Source organism: Pezoporus wallicus, unplaced genomic scaffold, assembly GCF_028554395.1.
Source record: "Pezoporus wallicus isolate ANWC-B61680 ecotype Strahan unplaced genomic scaffold, APGP_CSIRO_Pwel_v1 contig_6217, whole genome shotgun sequence".
NCBI lineage: Eukaryota > Metazoa > Chordata > Aves > Psittaciformes > Psittacidae > Pezoporus > Pezoporus wallicus.
Genome location: NW_026637336.1, coordinates 2,054,248 through 2,071,125, shown reverse-complemented (window position 1 = coordinate 2,071,125; position 16,878 = coordinate 2,054,248). Strand labels below are relative to the sequence as shown.

Sequence of the window (16,878 nt, the reverse complement as noted above, 5' to 3'; positions counted from 1 at the left end):
CACCGCGCTTCTCATAGGCACAAAGTCCCGAGCAGCGAGTCCCGAGTAAAACATAGCTTGGCCTAAATCTGATGCGAACAGGGAGAGGAGGAAACCATCAAGTTAATGACACCCTGCGTTGCATCCCTGTTTCTAATGGCTGCATCTCAGAACTAAGCCCCTAAACTCCAGACCTCGACCGGGCCAACAGCGAAGGGGAACAATGAACACCGGCAGCAGACGGGGCCGCGGGACGGAGAACGCGGCTGCCGGGCTCCGGGACAATGCCTGGAAGCTGAGAGCTGGAGGCGCTTCTCCGCGGCACAAAGCCCGCTTCGGAGCACGCCGGGACCCGCGGCCCTGCCCGCGCTCACCCCCCCCCCCGGTTCTCCCCCTCACTAACCGGGTATCCCCTCGGCAGCCCCCGGCCGCACAGGCCCCGCCGGACACAACGGTCCCCGGCCCCACCGTGCCCTCGAACCGCGGCACGGCCGGAGGGTGCCCCTCGCCCCGCTCTCACCTGCGGGCTGCGGCCGCCCGGCCCCGCCGCGGGCTCCGCTCCGGACCGTCCCCAAAGTCCCGAGCGCGGCCGCACGCCCGGTACCGCCCCCCGGCACCGCGCGTCACCGGCAGCGCCAACATGGCGGGCACGCCGTGCGCATGCGCAAGTGGCCAAGCGACGCGCGGAGAGAAGAGGCGGGGCGGGTGGGCGGTGCAGGGGGAGGGGTTAAAGGGAAAGGGGGCGGTGCTATGTGGAAGGGGCGTGGTCTGAGAGAGCTTTGGGCGGGGGATGGATGGATGGATGGATGGATGGATGGATGGATGGATGGATGGATGGATGGATGGATGGATGGATGGATGGATGGATGGATGGATGGATGGATGGATGGATGGATGGATGGATGGATGGATGGATGGATGGATGGATGGATGGATGGATGGATGGATGGATGGATGGATGGATGGATGGATGGGTGGATGGATGGATGGATGGATGGGTGGATGGATGGATGATTGGATGGATGGGTGGATGGATGGATGATTGATTTATGGGTGGATGGGTGGATGGGTGGATGGGTGGATGGGTGGAGGGATGGATGAATGGATGATGGGTGGATGGGTGGATGGATGGATGAAGTAGCTCTCTAACTCCAGCTTGGTTCCAGCCATAGACGGGGCACTTCCGAAGCCCACTGACTACCCTGGTCCCCATTAATGCACAACAGATCCTACAGAGCTGTTTTTTCCAAGTAATCGTAATAACTTGGAGTAAAAACTACCGCCTGCTGAACGCAGACAGCCTGTCCGTGGCTGTTCCCACAGGCTGGCATCCCATCCTGAAGGCTACAATGTGCTGACGGAAGCTGCTCGCCCGCCAACCATCTGAAGAGGCTCTGTGAGAGTTACTCCAGCCTCCAAGAGGGAGGAAGGGATCTGAGGAGCAATAAATCATGTTTGCTGAGGCTGGTGAAGCCTCATAAAAAGTCTCCTATGGGCAGAGCATGCCCAGGTCCTGTTCTTACTGTTTGCCCATGGTGTGAATTGGAAATGCCCCCTGGGAGGTGACTGAAACAAAAATCCCTAGAGGGAAATTTGGCCTCAACACTGGAGTGGAGAAGCTGTGGCTGCCCCATCCCTGGCAGTGTTCAAGGCCAGGTTGGACACAGGGGCTTGGAGCAAGCTGCTCCAGTGGAAGGTGTCCCTGCCTGTGGCAGGGGTTGGAGTTGGAGGAGCTTTGAGGTCCCTTCCAACCCAAACCAGTCTGGGGTTCTGTGGTTCTATGAAATACACTGTCCCAGCAGTGCTCTGCCGCATTGTCCCACTCCATCTCCCCACGTTTCAGGGCAGAGAAATCGGCACCATCCTTCTCCCCAGGCCAGCACAGTAAGATCAGCTCAGCTGAGGTTCACCGAGCCCAGGCCACGGCTACTTGGGCAGAAAACAGCACTAAAAGAGGTAATAAAGCTTCATGAAAGGGGTATTTGAAAAGCCTCTCCTTGCAGAGTCAGTGCCTTTAAACCGTAAGACATCAGAGTTCTTCCCTGTGCTTGGGAGAGGAAATAACTGCCTGACACATGCTGGCACACATAAGCATTTACATTAGAACTGTAACACAGATAGGCCCTGTGTGTGCATCCTGTGTTTCCACCTTTTTTCACCATCCACAGCCATTTCCACAAATGTAAAACTCCAACCTAAAGGCTAATTTTTGTTGGTCCCACTTTTAATGTCTCATTTCTCTTTGCCCTCCATAGATTTTCCCACCATGGACATGATAATTACTGGAGCAGCAGAGAATCACAGGCTCTTTGCCATTCCCTGCAAGGCAAAATCACAGCAGAACAGGGAAGAAGTCAGCTGAAACATCATCTCTCTTCACAGAGAAACATTTCCAGTGGAAATGGAGCATCCCACTGGAAAGGTGCAGTCAGAAGATTAACATATGTAGGAAGAGGGAATTATATTGGCCACTGAGCATTAAAATTCATCATGTGTGGGGGTAAAAAAAAAAGGCAGAAAACATTCTAGGTACAATTGATCCGAGCCTTAGGAGCTGGGAAAGACAAATGAAATGTGAAAGGAGTGGAAGGAAAGATGGGAAAGCAGGGAAGGTGCCTCAGGGGGCACAGCGTGTAACTAACGTTCGGGCAGAAAGGAGGCCATCCACTGCAAGCAGAGCGGGAAGTGCCCCAGGGACTTGGAGTGGCTGCAAAATTAAACAGAGCAGCTACATTAACAGTATCTGACCTAAATAAGGCACTTACATCCTTACATTATCCATAGCTTTATAGAGAGTATTATAACCACTAGAAGAGGACCAGAGCATGCTTCTCTGGGCACCCTGTGCCAGCTCCTCAGCATCCTCACAGGGGAGAACTTCTGCCTAAGAGCTTATCTTAATCTCCCCTGTCCAAGTTTTAACCCATTGCCCCTTGTTCTACCACTACAGCCCCTGATGAAAAGACTTCTCCTGCAAGCCCCCACTGCGGTTCTAGTTTGGGTGATAACTGCAGCACCATGCACAGGGTTACTGGTGGCTGCAGATAAACTACCCGTACCTCTGCAGGCTGTGTATTCTCCTGGCTAAACAATTTATCATTGCATGCTTACATGCTTTTCTTCCCTGCTGGCAAATGGTATTAACTCCTCTCTCTTCTGAGTGCAGATCTAGGAGCATGGAAGGATTTAAAGAAGAATTCCCAAACTTCAGTAAAATCACCTTGCTTTTGACTCCTAAAACTGGTGATGCAGGGCTGGCTTATCAGAAAGAGGAAACAGGGAGCGCGACACTTCTCACCCTGCCTGGAAGGCAGCAGGATAAAGAAGATCACTTTCGTTTTCCTTCCCATTCCCACAGGCGGGGATGGACAAGGAACAAATGCCAGCGGAGGAAACGGCTCCAGCCAACACAACCCAACCAGGATGCAGAACGGCCTGTGCCAGACGGACGGCTTATGGACGTAAGTCCCACTGGAGCAACAGGGAGAGCAGTGGCTTTTGATGGGGCAATAGAGCAGTGCACCATGGCACCATCCATATGCCAGCTCGGCACCTGGGAGTTTCTTTCCATATAGAAGAAAGCAATGCCACTTTGTTTCCTTAAAAGCAGTGCTAAGGTTAACAACCCCGTCTGTCTCAATAGATGAGCAGGTTTCACCCTGATACCAACACAAATACAAACTTCTGCCCTGGATTATTTTGACCATCGTGAGAAAAAGCATTGAAAAGCCAGATTTTGCTTGCCTTGTGCAAACACTCCCATTGATTTCTGGAGCACCGCTCATGGCAGGGTCCTAGGGTCTGACCAAAGCTGGTTCTGATACAGCCCAGCTACATCCTGGCAGAAGAGCTGCCTCTTACCTCCCCCAGCATCGCACAACTGGTGCGAGCAACTGCGTTCTCTTGTTCACAGTGTGAGCTGGTAACTGGGCTTTCTGCAGCAATCAATAGTTCTTCTACCCGAGTGATCCATCTTTAGGTTCACTCCCAATCAAAGGTCACAAAGAATATCAATTAAATGATTGATTGCTGCCAGGAAACACATTAATAAATCTGTCCCTGAGCAAAAAAAACGACTCAAAGCTTCCAAAGGGAGCAAATTTAGTAACTGTCAGTGATGTGGAAGTGCTCCATTCATCAGCCAGGCTCACCCAGGAGTAAAGCATCTTAAGTGCCACCCAAGCTACTCCTAAGCCTGGTCAGGGGAACAACGTGGGATTATCCAGTGGATATTTCCAAAAGCATGGCTTCAGGGAGAAGTTCCAAGTCTGCATAGGGCAAAATGTAGTGGTGTCATTGTAGTATTCCTGGAAGCAACGGGGCACGGGTCAGGCTCATGTGCTCTCCTGCCCTGCAGCAGATTTAGGTGCACCTACTGGGGCTGAACAGCGCTGCAGGAGTGCAGTGAAGGGCTTCTTTGTGAAGTTATTTCTTCACAGATAAAGAGACCATTGTGCAATGTGTTTGTAACTGGGTTTACAAGCATCAACAAACCTCATTTAGTTCTGCTTATTATTTCAAGGGATTCTTGCTTGCTTAATGCTCCGCAGTTATCTGTGCTGTAGAAGAGACAAAGCTATTGCTCTGTTCTCAGTCGTAGCTATTTATAGCTTGTAATAACACTTCTCAGGCTACAAGGAACGAAACCAATAGTGTAAAATTAGGACAAAGACACAACCTCTGGGGCCTTTCTGCCCCAAAGCTGTCACTAACATTACCACCTTGCTTTGTTTTCCCTGCTGCCCTCCTCCCCTGCAATCTCTCAGGGAGATGCTCTTTAGTTCTGTTGATTTAAGCTTAATTCAAAGCAAGAGGAGCCTGTGTCTTTGGGGGGATCGGTCCCACATCCAGCATGAGACACGCTGACACCCCGAGTGACAATAAACCTTGTAAGAGCTGGGAAATCAGAGGCAGGTTTTGCCACACTGGTCAGGTAACACCCAGCTCTGCCTTTGGGTTGGGCTGTCCGAGCCCCCCGGTCCGTGTGAAGGCTCTTGCTGGGGACTGATTCCCAAGGGAGGAAAGGGAAAAGAGGCCCGTGGAAACCCAGCCCCATCTGAGCACCGGGCAGGCACTGATTGTGCCTTTTCAAACGCTTCCTCTTGAAAACCACAGCTTGTCTTTCCAGGAGTTTGTTGAGATACTGCTTGGCTCCCCCAGGATGTTTTTCCCTTAACGATTCCCTAAGGAAAAACTGGCTGACAAAAATAAGTACTCAGTGAGCCTTTGGAAGTCAGATGTGGATGCTCTTCCCCTGATTCTCCACTGCCAAAATAGATGTATTTGTAGCACACAGAGAGCTCCTCCTGCCAGCTTGTATTCAAATGATTTTCGAGTTGTTTCCCCTGCTATTAAGCCCATCTGTGAGAGTTTCACAAACAACATCAGAGGTCCTGCTCCTTCAAAATCATTTGTGTGCTTAAAAGTGACTCATGTACCCAGATGTCCCCCAGTGTGTTAGAGCATTCAGGGCTATTTTTATCCCTCCCTGTTTTCTACAATGATTAAAGCTTTTATCATGTAACCCAGCACTCTGAAACTGCTGCTAGAGCAGGACAAGGCAGCTCAATGCTCATCCCACATTAACCTCTCCCTGCCTGCAGGGAGCTGCTGCCCCAACCGCTCTGGGGAGATGGGGCCATGCTCAGCACAGCCACAGCACCGCCTTCTCTGGGGTTCCTGTTGAGAGGAGACTCCTCGGGATAGGGACAAGCTGCCTGGTGTCCTGCCAGGTCCCCTTGGGCCTGAAGGAAGCCATGGATGTTCCCACCTGCCCTTGCATCGTGCCTGGGGGACACTTGTGCCCAACATCACGGACCAGCCAACAGTTCTGCAGCTGCCAGATGGGAAAATGACCTCAGCTCCTTCCCTTCCTCCTTTTCCTATGGGCTTTTCTTTCAGAACATAGAACCCCAGCCTGGTTTGTGTTGGAAGGGACCTTAAAGCTCCTCCAGTTCCAACCCCTGCCACAGGCAGGGACACCTTCCACTGGAGCAGCTTGCTCCAAGCCCCTGTGTCCAACCTGCCCTTGAACACTGCCAGGGATGGGGCAGCCACAGCTTCTCTGGGCACCCTGTGCCAGCGCCTCAGCACCCTCACAGGGAAGAACTTGTGCCTAAGAGCTCATCTCAGTCTCCCCTCTGGCAGGTTAAAGCCATTCCCCTTGGCCTGTCCCTACATCCCTTGTTCCAAGCCCCTCTCCAGCTTTCCTGCAGCCCCTTCAGGCACTGGAGCTGCTCTCAGGTCTCCCCTTCAGGAGCCTTCTCTTCTCCAGGCTCACCCAGCCCAGCTCTCTCAGCCTGGCTCCAGAGCAGAGCTGCTCCAGCCCTCGCAGGAGCTCTGTGGCCTCCTCTAACAGAGGTCCCTCTAGCTCACTCTAACCCAAACCATCCCATGCTCCTCCGGTGCTTCCCAGCACACCATGGCAGGACAGCTCGTCCCACTGCAGTGATGAAAAGTTCTGGCATTCCCCAGTTTACTCTTTATTTTTTTCCCTTTTTTTCCCATGTAACAAAGGCAGCATAAGTGCACAGTGACCTCATCTGGCACAACCACAAACCGAGCTGCTGGCCTCTCCCCAGGCCTCCCCCCAGCACTGCTGCCTTTGCTGAACAAAGAGCTGCTGGAGCATCGTGCCCTGAGACCGCTCTTGGCTGAAGGCACAAACTGGAGCTTGAGCTTTGCTGGTGGATGGTGCAGCCCAGGGCCCGGTGGCAGCAGGGACGGGCTGGTACTGGCTCCACAGGACATCTGGGAGAGGGTGCAGGCTCATTTGTACACTGTTATGCTATGGGCACGTCCTGCTCCATGATTCCTGAAGTGACTCTGTGGAGCTGCCGTTGTCTTTTCTACAGCCAGGTATAATTTGTGGTTTCTTGTTTCTAGTGTTGGCCCACAACAAATAAGCAGCAAAAGTCACATTAGCATTTTCCCGTAACAGCATCCATGGGAGCCAGGGCTGTGGTGTCATCTGCACCTGAACAACAGCCAGAGCCAGAGCCTGACGTTCCCTTTGATCAGGGAATATCGGGACCTTGGCGCTGCAACAGGAGTGCCCACTGCACTGGAGAGCATCTGGGCATGGTTCAGTCCCCCAGCACCTCAGGTTAGTAGGCTCAGAGCAATTATTGCCATAGTTTCACATTCCTGACTCGTGTTGTGCCAGTGAACAGCAGCATGAAACCTGGGTTAGTCCTCAGGTTGAAGCAATGCGGTTACTCTTTACATGGACCTACAACAGGCAGGAATACAGAAATCACAGTAAATGGAATGCGAGGGGCTGGGGTGACACCAGGGTCTGAATTCCAGCATGCTGAGGGCCACATGCATCCAAGCGGAGCCCAAAAGCTGTGTTTCCAAACCAGCTGCTGTCCCCAGCACACGCTTGGAAACACAGACTGGGCTGAGCAATGTGCTGCATCCCTGCGGCCAGGGCTCTGCCACCACCACCCCTGTGCAAGTCTCTTACCGTCACCTACACACATGAGTGTGAGCAGCTCATGTGCAGGGGCTTGCACGGGCTTGAAGCCTCACTGAGCTTGCTTTCTTCAGCCCTCGATTAATGGGAAGTGATTTGAGCACTGGCCTGACCCTCCTTAGCAGGAATAAGGACTGTCAGGGTTGCCATCAGGAGAAGCCCCTGCCTGGCCCGGCTGCTGCAGCCCAGAGGTTTCCATCCTGTGCACCTAAGCAGTGCAGTAAGCCAGGCTGGAGTTTTCCTCTTGTAGACCAAAGCTCTGCTCAAATGAATTAGATTTGTTGCTCTTTTTTGATGATGAACTTGAGGTTGGAAGTGAACTGATTTGTTCTGGAGGCACAAGCGAGTAGCTGGCAAAGCACGCAGCATGTTTCCAGCATGGCAAAGCACGCAGCGTGTTCCCAGGCTGGCAAAGCACGCAGCATGTTTCCAGCATGGCAAAGCACGCAGCATGTTTCCAGCATGGCAAAGCACGCAGCGTGTTTCCAGCATGGCAAAGCACGCAGCGTGTTTCCAGCATGGCAAAGCACGCAGCATGTTTCCAGCATGGCAAAGCACGCAGCGTGTTCCCAGGCTGGCAAAGCACGCAGCGTGTTCCCAGGCTGGCAAAGCACGCAGCATGTTTCCAGCATGGCAAAGCACGCAGCGTGTTTCCAGCATGGCAAAGCACGCAGCGTGTTTCAATGGCAAAGCACGCAGCGTGTTCCCAGGCTCCACGCATGGCATGGCAAAGCACGCAGCGTGTTTCCAGCATGGCAAAGCACGCAGCGTGTTTCCAGCATGGCAAAGCACGCAGCGTGTTTCCAGCATGGCAAAGCATGCAGCGTGTTCCCAGGCTGGCAAAGCACGCAGCGTGTTTCCAGCATGGCAAAGCACGCAGCGTGTTCCCAGGCTGGCAAAGCACGCAGCGTGTTTCCAGCATGGCAAAGCACGCAGCGTGTTTCCAGCATGGCAAAGCACGCAGCGTGTTTCCAGCATGGCAAAGCACGCAGCGTGTTTCCAGCATGGCAAAGCACGCAGCGTGTTTCCAGCATGGCAAAGCACGCAGCGTGTTTCCAGGCTGGCAAAGCACGCAGCGTGTTTCCAGGCTGGCAAAGCACGCAGCGTGTTTCCAGCATGGCAAAGCACGCAGCGTGTTTCCAGGCTGGCAAAGCACGCAGCGTGTTTCCAGGCTGGCAAAGCACGCAGCGTGTTTCCAGGCTGGCAAAGCACGCAGCGTGTTTCCAGGCTGGCAAAGCAAACCTCGGAGCATGTTCCCCTGCCTGTACATCCAGCACTGCCCAGGCATGGAGGGTGCCCCAAGCCTGATGCTGTTCCACAGCCATGCTCATCCTTACCCCTTTCCATATGCAGTGAGTCCTGTAGCGCCTGCTCCACAGGCACTGGGGGAGGTGGCTCTGCCTGGCTGTGCTCAGCATTGGGGTGCTGGGGAGTGAGCCCCACAGCTCTTCCCCTGGGGAAGCTCTGCTTTTCTGCTCTGAACAGCTCAGTGGGAGCTCCGGTGCTGCTGCTCTGTGCTGGGAAGCAGCACATTGCTGACACTCCATGCACTGGAGAAGGAGGAGGAATCATCTGCTGTTGGTTCAGGATCATCCTCAACAGCCTGAGCTGGAAATTGGCTTCTGCAGCGGGTCCTGCATATTGCGTTATGATGGGAGGATGCTGGTGGTGGAGCTCTGCAGAAGCAGCTTCCATTTTCTCCAAGAGCTCCCAGGGCTGCTGACGATTTCAGCTTTACTTATTGTAATGTGTCCTTTACTGTGGTCATTTGCCTTGCTCTTCAAGGGCTCCAGTCTGACATTTGGTCTTTGCTGGGTTTGCACTGCTTGTGAGCGGAAAGGTTCTGTCTGCTTAAATAAAGCTTCATTCCAGATGCTATTTACAAGTCTCTCTTCCCTCCTCCCCAAGATGTCAATACTTGCTCTCACTGGAGGCTGGCGGGGCACCTCACACTGCTGAATGCATGTGCTCAGAGTCGGCGAGCTCCTCCGGGAAGGGCCTGGCTCTTCACATCAAAGATCATGCAAGTAGTTACTCACTGGGCTCTTTACACACAGATATTACCTCTTGAAGTGTTTGCTTCTGGTCCTTGACATATTTCTTTGTGCTGTGTGCATGGGGTTTATCTGCCTGGGGATGTAACCTCAGCTCCAGGAACGGCAAGCTTTTCTTTATGGCCTTGGTAGAAATAGCTGCTCATTTTGCTGCTGTAAAAAACAGGGAGCAGGTTAAAATCTGCCTGGCATTCCCAACAGGGATTGTGCACTGCAGCAGTGCCCGTTCTCCTCATGCCAGCATCATGCTGCGAGCACCGTGCCAAGGAGGAGTCACCACGGAATCCAGGCTGCTTCCAGCAGGATTCAGGCTAAGCTCCAGCAGCCGCTGTGCTGAGTGTTCTGGGTCTGCTGCTGCTCTGGCTCCAGAGGCAAAATGACCATTGGGGTCTGGCAGCAGATAGCCCCTGCCCGCAGCGTGACTGCTGCATCCACATAGACAGACACTGGCCTGCGCTTGTGATGAGTCGGTGTCCTTCCCACAGACCTTACAAAACGAGATTTCCTTGATTCCTTGGTGCTCGGGATGCAGAACCAGGCTCGCAGGAGTTAATCTATTTAAATGAGCCTATGCTAGATAGTCCAGAGAACAGAGGTACATTCATAAGAGTTAACCCATTTAAAACTGATTTTGCCTTCCTGCAGTGGCTGTGCAGCCGAGCCTGTGGGAGAGAAAAGAGACAGCCAAGCCAGACGGTGCATGGGGCCGAGCTCAGCTTGCTTTGCTGCAGACACCCCGCATCCAGCGTTTCGAGCAGTACCCAGGGACCAAACTGCTGGAAACAACCTGGGAAAAGCCACCAGACTCTTATTTCTTGCAAAGAAGGTCAAAATAACCCCTGCGAGCCACTGCAAAGGCAGGCAAATGGAAAGGACCCATGGAGTGAGCATGCTGCAGCTCAGCTCTCGTGTGGAGGCAAAGAAACAGCTTTGAGTTAGCTCCTTTTGCCTTTCACTGCAGGCAGGTGTGATCCGCTTTCCCTTAAGGATGGCTTTAGCTATTGGATACCAGTGGCAGGAGCAGGACATGGTCTCTTTCCCCTTAGAGTACCAAACCATGCTGACCCAGGGGAATCAGCGTCCCAAAGCCTCCAGTGGGGTCTGCAGCTGGGGCTGAGCTGTGGAGCTCGGCCAGGCTGGGATGGGTGCTCCGAGCTCTGCTGTGGGTACATGGGCTCAGTGCCCTGATCCTGCCCATGCCCAGGCAGTGGGGCATTGCACCCACCCTACAGCAGGGCTGTGCCTGTGCCGGGCACCTCTCCAGAGGCTGTCCATAGCAGTGCTCTGCTCTGAACCAAACCAAGGTCATTCAGAATAGAATCATAAATCCCAGCCTGGTTTGTGTTGAAGGGACCTTAAAGCTCCTCCAGCTCCAACCTCTGCCACGGGCAGGGACCCCTCCCACTGGAGCAGCTTGCTCCAAGCCCCTGTGTCCAACCTGCCCTTGAACACTGCCAGGGATGGGGCAGCCACAGCTTCTCTGGGCACCCTGTGCCAGCGCCTTCCTCCTCTCACTCTGCAGGGAGCAGCGCTCGCTCAGACCCCTCCAGCCGTGGTTCCTCGCCGTCCCCTTCCTCCTCCGGCCTCCTCCTCCCGCCTCCGCCGGCCCAGGACTGGCCAGGACCCCGCTCTCAGCTCATCCCTAACGCTCAGCACCGCATTTTTCCTGCCGCGCTTCCCTTTGCCTCCATCTCTCCCTGTCTTCAGGGACGCTCCTGACACCTCCAGGCCGTCTGCAGTGGCTGCTGTGCATCTCCTGCTCCTCCGCTCGCAGGGGCCGGCAGGGATTTGGATCACGCCAAGTAACAGCCACTGGTCATTTCTTAGCAATAAGCTGTTAAAAGAAGGTGGATTTACAACGATTCTTGCGTTTCCTGTTCTTTTAGGTAAAGAATCTGAGGCTTTGTGAGGCTTTTCCTAAAAAAACCCTCTGTGATTTCATTTGGCTTGATCTCTTTCCACAGAAAATGGGTTTCTGTTTGTTTGCTTCCTGATCAGCTCCAGGGAATCACCTCCAGGAGGAAGGACACTGCTGCAGGAGAAGGGAGCCATTCTGTAGCACAGACATATACAAATGATGCTCATACCAATAGATATGCTGAGAACAAATTACCCTGTAACCTCAGTAACATGCCATGGATGTATGTCATACCTGCTTCTAAAAGACTCCTCTTGGTATTTATTGTCCCTTTCAGGATTAGCTGAGAAAGGAAATGGGAGTTTGCCCTTGCTGGCACGTCACGAAGGCAGCTGGGCTGCTGGGAAGGAAATGGAAAGGAGATGAGCTGAGAGCTGCAGCCTCCAGCCGAACCATGGGGTGGGTTTGGCTCCCATGAGGAGCGTGGCAGCTATGGGAAGACTCAGCATTCCTTGGATACAAGTTTAAAGCCAAATCAGCTCAGTGGAGAGCATTTCTGCTGCTTCCTTCCATAGCCACCAGCCCCTGCCCAGCCGCGAGCTTGGATGGAGATTCCCAGTGCGGAGCTGGACATGGTGACAGGCTCATGCTCAGACCAGCAGTGACAAATGCACCATGTTGTCCCCAGCGCCTGCAGTGATGTGTCCCTCACCCTGCGGTGAAGTCCCCACTGTCCTGCACACCAGGACCTGCAGAACGGAGGGTCAATAGGCTGCTGGAGAGAGCATTTTCCCTCCTGTGCTAAATATGGGAGCAGACATAAGTAACCCTCTTGTTCCTCCTGGGGTCGACTGGAGCACAGGAAAGTCTGGAGGAGGCTTTTCCTTTGCCTCCACTCCCAGCTGCTTCCCTCCCACTGCCGGCAGAGCAGGAGCCAGCAACTCAGGGATGGGTGGCACAAAACACCCCTGTGACCTACAGACACTGACCGCAGAGCCTGGCCTCCAGCTAGCCCTGCACAGGGACACAATGTGCAGCCACTGCCAGGTACTGAATGGGATTCCTTCCAATGGCTCCATGTTCTGGGGAGACCAGCGATGAGTCCAGAGGAGGCCACGGAGCTGCTGCGAGGGCTGGAGCAGCTCTGCCCTGGAGCCAGGCTGAGAGAGCTGGGCTGGGGCAGCCTGGAGAAGAGAAGGCTCCTGAAGGGGAGACCTGAGAGCAGCTTCAGTGCCTGAAGGGGCTGCAGGAAAGCTGGAGAGGGGCTTGGGACAAGGGATGTAGGGACAGGCCAAGGGGAATGGCTTTAACCTGCCCGAGGGGAGACTGAGATGAGCTCTTAGGCAGAAGTTCTTCCCTGTGAGGGTGCTGAGGCGCTGGCACAGGGTGCCCAGAGAAGCTGTGGCTGCCCCATCCCTGGCGGTGTTCAAGGGCAGGTTGGACACAGGGGCTTGGAGCAAGCTGCTCTAGTGAAGGGGTCCCTGCCCGTGGAAGCTGGAAGAGCTTTGAGATTGTCTTTAAGCAGCCAGGCTGCTCCTGCGCTCCCCTGCCTTGCAGAGCAGCACGGGCAGAGCCTCTGACATTGAACTGGGACCTTCGGCTTTTGTGGCTGGAGCCAAACCCTTCATGTCCCTGAAGGCAACCCCCGGCCCGGGTGTGGAGACAGCGACTGTGAGACTGCAGAGACAGCACACAGCAGCTTTTATTGACAAGAAATGATGCCATTTAGATCAGAAATGTTTATTCAGAGCAGCTTCCAGGGTGTGAAGGGGCCTCGGAGGGTGCCAGAGAGGGATCCTTCATCAGGGACTGCAGCGACAGGACAAGGAGTGATGGGTTTGCACTGGAGCACGAGAAGTTCACTTGAGGAATGAGGCGGATTCTTCCCTGTGAGGGTGCTGAGGCGCTGGCACAGGGTGCCCAGGAAGTGGTAAATGCTGCATCCCTGGCAGTGTTCAAGTCCTGGTGGGACAGAGCCTTGGGAGCCATGGTCTGCTGTGCAGTGTCATTGCCCATGGCAGGGAGCTTGGAGCTAGAAGCTCTTAAAATCCTTTCCAACCCTAACTATCCTACAACTAAACTAAACGAAACTACAACTATCCTATAATTCTAAGAAAAATTTATTCTAGAGAAGAACAAACAAAACAGCTGCTTAACCCTATGCTTACCTATAACCTATTGAAACACCTATAGCAATAGTAACTTACTCCTATCCTAACCTATAACCTATAGAAACCCCAACAACAGTAACTTACTCCTATCCTAACCTATAACCTATTGACTTACTCCTTAACAGTTACTTACTCCTACACTAACCTATTCCCTATCTCTACTCTATGGCTGTTCCTATCTACCTACACCTACGTTTTGGGGCAGAGGGGCCATTGGTGACTGTTGGGGTGGGTGCAGCAGCCCCGCGCCTGGTGCGGGTGGAGCGGGTGGCTGCAGAGGGCTGGGTGTTGTGCTGCTCCTCTGCAGCTCCTGCACCAGGCTTGAGGAGTTCAGACTGGTTTTGTTTTTCCTGGTGTTAGTCATGCACGCAGATGGGAGCCTAACCTGTAATTCTGGCTTTGCTGCTGCTATCAAACATTCACAGTGTGCCCTTCAAAGCCAGGAGCAGAAACCTCTTGTTTAATTCTGCTTGAGGAGTTTAATCCAGGACTATGACATTTCAATTACTCAGTAATTACTTTGTAATGTAGATTTAACATTCAGCTGTACACATCCCAAATTAAACCAAGAGAAGGAAAAATGCTGTATATAAGCAACTACAGGGCTGGAAAAGGCCCACAATAAAACTGGAGAGGGGCTTTGGACAAGGGATGTAGGGACAGGACGAGGGGGAATGGCTTTAACCTGCCTGTTCCCCTCAGCGGCAGGAGGCTGGAACTGGATGAGCTTTAAGGCCCCTTCCAAGACAAACCAGCCTGGGATTCTATGATTCTATGTGGTTTGGTTTCATTTCCATGGTGGTGGATCCTGGGGATCTGAGCCCTCCGTGCAGGGTGCTGCAGGGAAAGCAGAGGCAGTCCCTGGAGAACCCACAGCGTGGTGCCAAGAGCTTGCAGCGGTGAATGAGCAGGGGACAGCTGAGGAGCGCAAAGGGATGAAGGAAGAAATCCTGCCAGGATGCAGCGGTTTGGAAGCTGCCCCGTGGAGGCGGCTGCTCGGGGGTGAGGAGCTCCCTGGCTTGGGCTCATACACGCACTGGCCACCACGTGCAGGATGCAGCTGGGTTCCTGCACTGCCTATAGATCCCGAGGATTCTTATTCTTTTCATTAACACAGGAAATTAAGGGAGGTGGGAAAGAAAGTGCAGATGTCAGCAAACGAGCTGCTTTGTCCCTGCTCACCCAGAGCACAGCAGGGACCTGGAGCTGCTGGATAAGACACAGCAATATCCACGTTAGAGTCCTGGAGCTGCTTTCACATATTACTGCTGATTTCTAGCTTCCACAGCAGATACCCACACCTGCAGAAGGAAAGAGATTTGTCCCCACTAATAAGGCATTTCTCTGCTAAGCCAAATGCTGGTAACTTTGTCTAAGAATAAAAGAGATAGATCACATAGTGCCCTCTTGAAGCTCAGATGTGGTGGTTGTGATAAACTCACCACCACTGAGACGGGCAGAGTGCTCTCCTGGCTGCCAGAGCGCATGATGGTGATGTGGTCCTCAGAGGTCTTTAAAGGAAAAGTAAATACCGATTCTTATTAAATATAATAACTTATAATAAGGTGACACTCATTTACTCGTTGCTTATGGTATTAATAGCAGATATTGACCCAAGTGTGGGAATAGCCTTTTCCAATGTTCTATCATCTAACATTAATCCTTCTCAGCTCTGTGGCTGGGTTCAGATTGTCCCTCGGGTATGATTCCTGGACACTATCAAACAAATAAGTCGCTGGTTAGAATTAAGGAGATGCATTCAGCAGCAAAGGGACCCAAACGGAAACGCACATCAGGAAACACTGCACCCGGTGTTATCCTTCAAACAGAGCACCACGGCAGGACAGGAGCAGCAAAAGGTGGCATGGGAGGGAGTGTGAGCAGCAGGGGGAGGGAGGGAAGGGGGGTCTCCCTCCCTGTTAAACACAGCCTGACTTGCTGGTTGCAGCCCAGCCTGGGTTCTCCTGACCCGCATCAGAGAGGCAGCGACCAAGGCAGCAGTGACACGTTATTGACTATGGGTGTGATGACCAGGAGCAGAAGTTTTCTCAGTGCTGCCTGGTTCGTGGTGGTGGCACATATAAAGTTACCACTTCCAGACACCACAGGACTTTGTGGTGGTGGTGGTTTATCTTTAGAAACCTAATGTTTTTTTTGTGAGCGTTTTTGGTGTGAATTTGGGTCCAACAGAGAAGATGCAGTGTAATCCTTTCTATTTCTACTTGCAAATACAAATATTCTGTAGAACCATTTAGTGAAAGCTACAGATTGTTTCTCATTCAACACTTACTTACATTCATTTTGGATCTGTTTTAATCTTCCCTATTTAAATAGGGAGTTTAGTAGCAAACTCCCTATTCAAACTTAACAACATTCACTTCAGAGCAGGCTGCTCCCAGTTCTTTCTTACAAGGACAGAAAAAGCCTCCTTTTTCAGCATGCATTGCTTTGATCATGACTTTTGGGGAGCTGTGATAAGCAACATGAGTACATCTCCAAATTCCACTACACCAACTCTGATTCATAAATTATGAGGATGCTTTTAGGCAGTTAGAGACGGAGCAGAGAGAAAACAAAAATGAACCATTCCTACATACAGCACACAAATCCACTGAGCATCTTCAGACTAAAAGGAAACGTGGCGATTCAGAGGACCTGGGTGAAGGCTGAAACACAACTCACCTGCACGTCAGTGTGCCAGGGGGGATGATTAAAGAGTGTGGCTGTAATTAAATTGGTTTGTTTGTAAGAGCAGATGATGTAGTGCAAGTTACGGCAGCAGGAAAACCCTCTGAATACCAGTCCCTGCACAGCCTGACTTTTGGGAGGGCACCTGGAGGGACAGAGGGGCCTTTCCCAAGTGTTCCTAACTCCATTCAGCAGGTACTGAGTCTGCACGTCACGTTCGATGTGGGAGCTGCCCTCCATCCCTTCACACCACACAAATAAGGCTATTTCACCTCCAACAATCCAGTTTGCTGCTCCAGCTCTGGAAGCAGGGGAAAACCCCAGGCAGTGACAGTTCTGGTCAGCCCAGAACTGACTCCTGCTTGCAAAGGACCAGCCATCACTGCTGCCCCGTCCGTGGCAGTGTTCAAGGCCAGGTTGGATGGGGCTTGGAGCAACCTGCTCCAGTGGAAGGTGTGTCCCTGCCCATCGCAGGGGTTGGAACTGGATGAGCTTTAAGGTCTCTTCCAATCCAAACCTATGTCTATGGTTCTATGATTCTAGGCTATTTGCTGTAGCAGAAGCCACAGGACACCTCTACAGACACGGCCAGGCTGTTGAAAGCTTGGTGCGCAGTCAAACCTCATCCTACATCATGACCCCATGACACCT

The 16,878-nt window shown here is 52.7% G+C and overlaps 2 protein-coding genes across 5 annotated transcripts in view; one reads left to right on the top strand and one right to left on the bottom strand.

Annotated features, from left to right (window-relative positions):
- KLHL13 (kelch like family member 13) overlaps positions 1–623 on the bottom strand; it is a 58,124-nt gene extending 57,501 nt beyond the window's left edge. For 2 of the 4 annotated variants that reach the window (XM_057404930.1, XM_057404932.1), the window contains exon 1: positions 500–518. The gene's annotated coding sequence lies outside the window, so the exon portion shown is untranslated. Of the gene's footprint in view, positions 1–499 lie in introns of all 4 variants that reach the window. The other 2 variants (XM_057404929.1, XM_057404934.1) reach the window with 2 other exon arrangements.
- Positions 1–16,878, top strand: part of WDR44 (WD repeat domain 44) — an 89,022-nt gene that overhangs the window by 47,878 nt on the left and 24,266 nt on the right. The window lies entirely within an intron of this gene.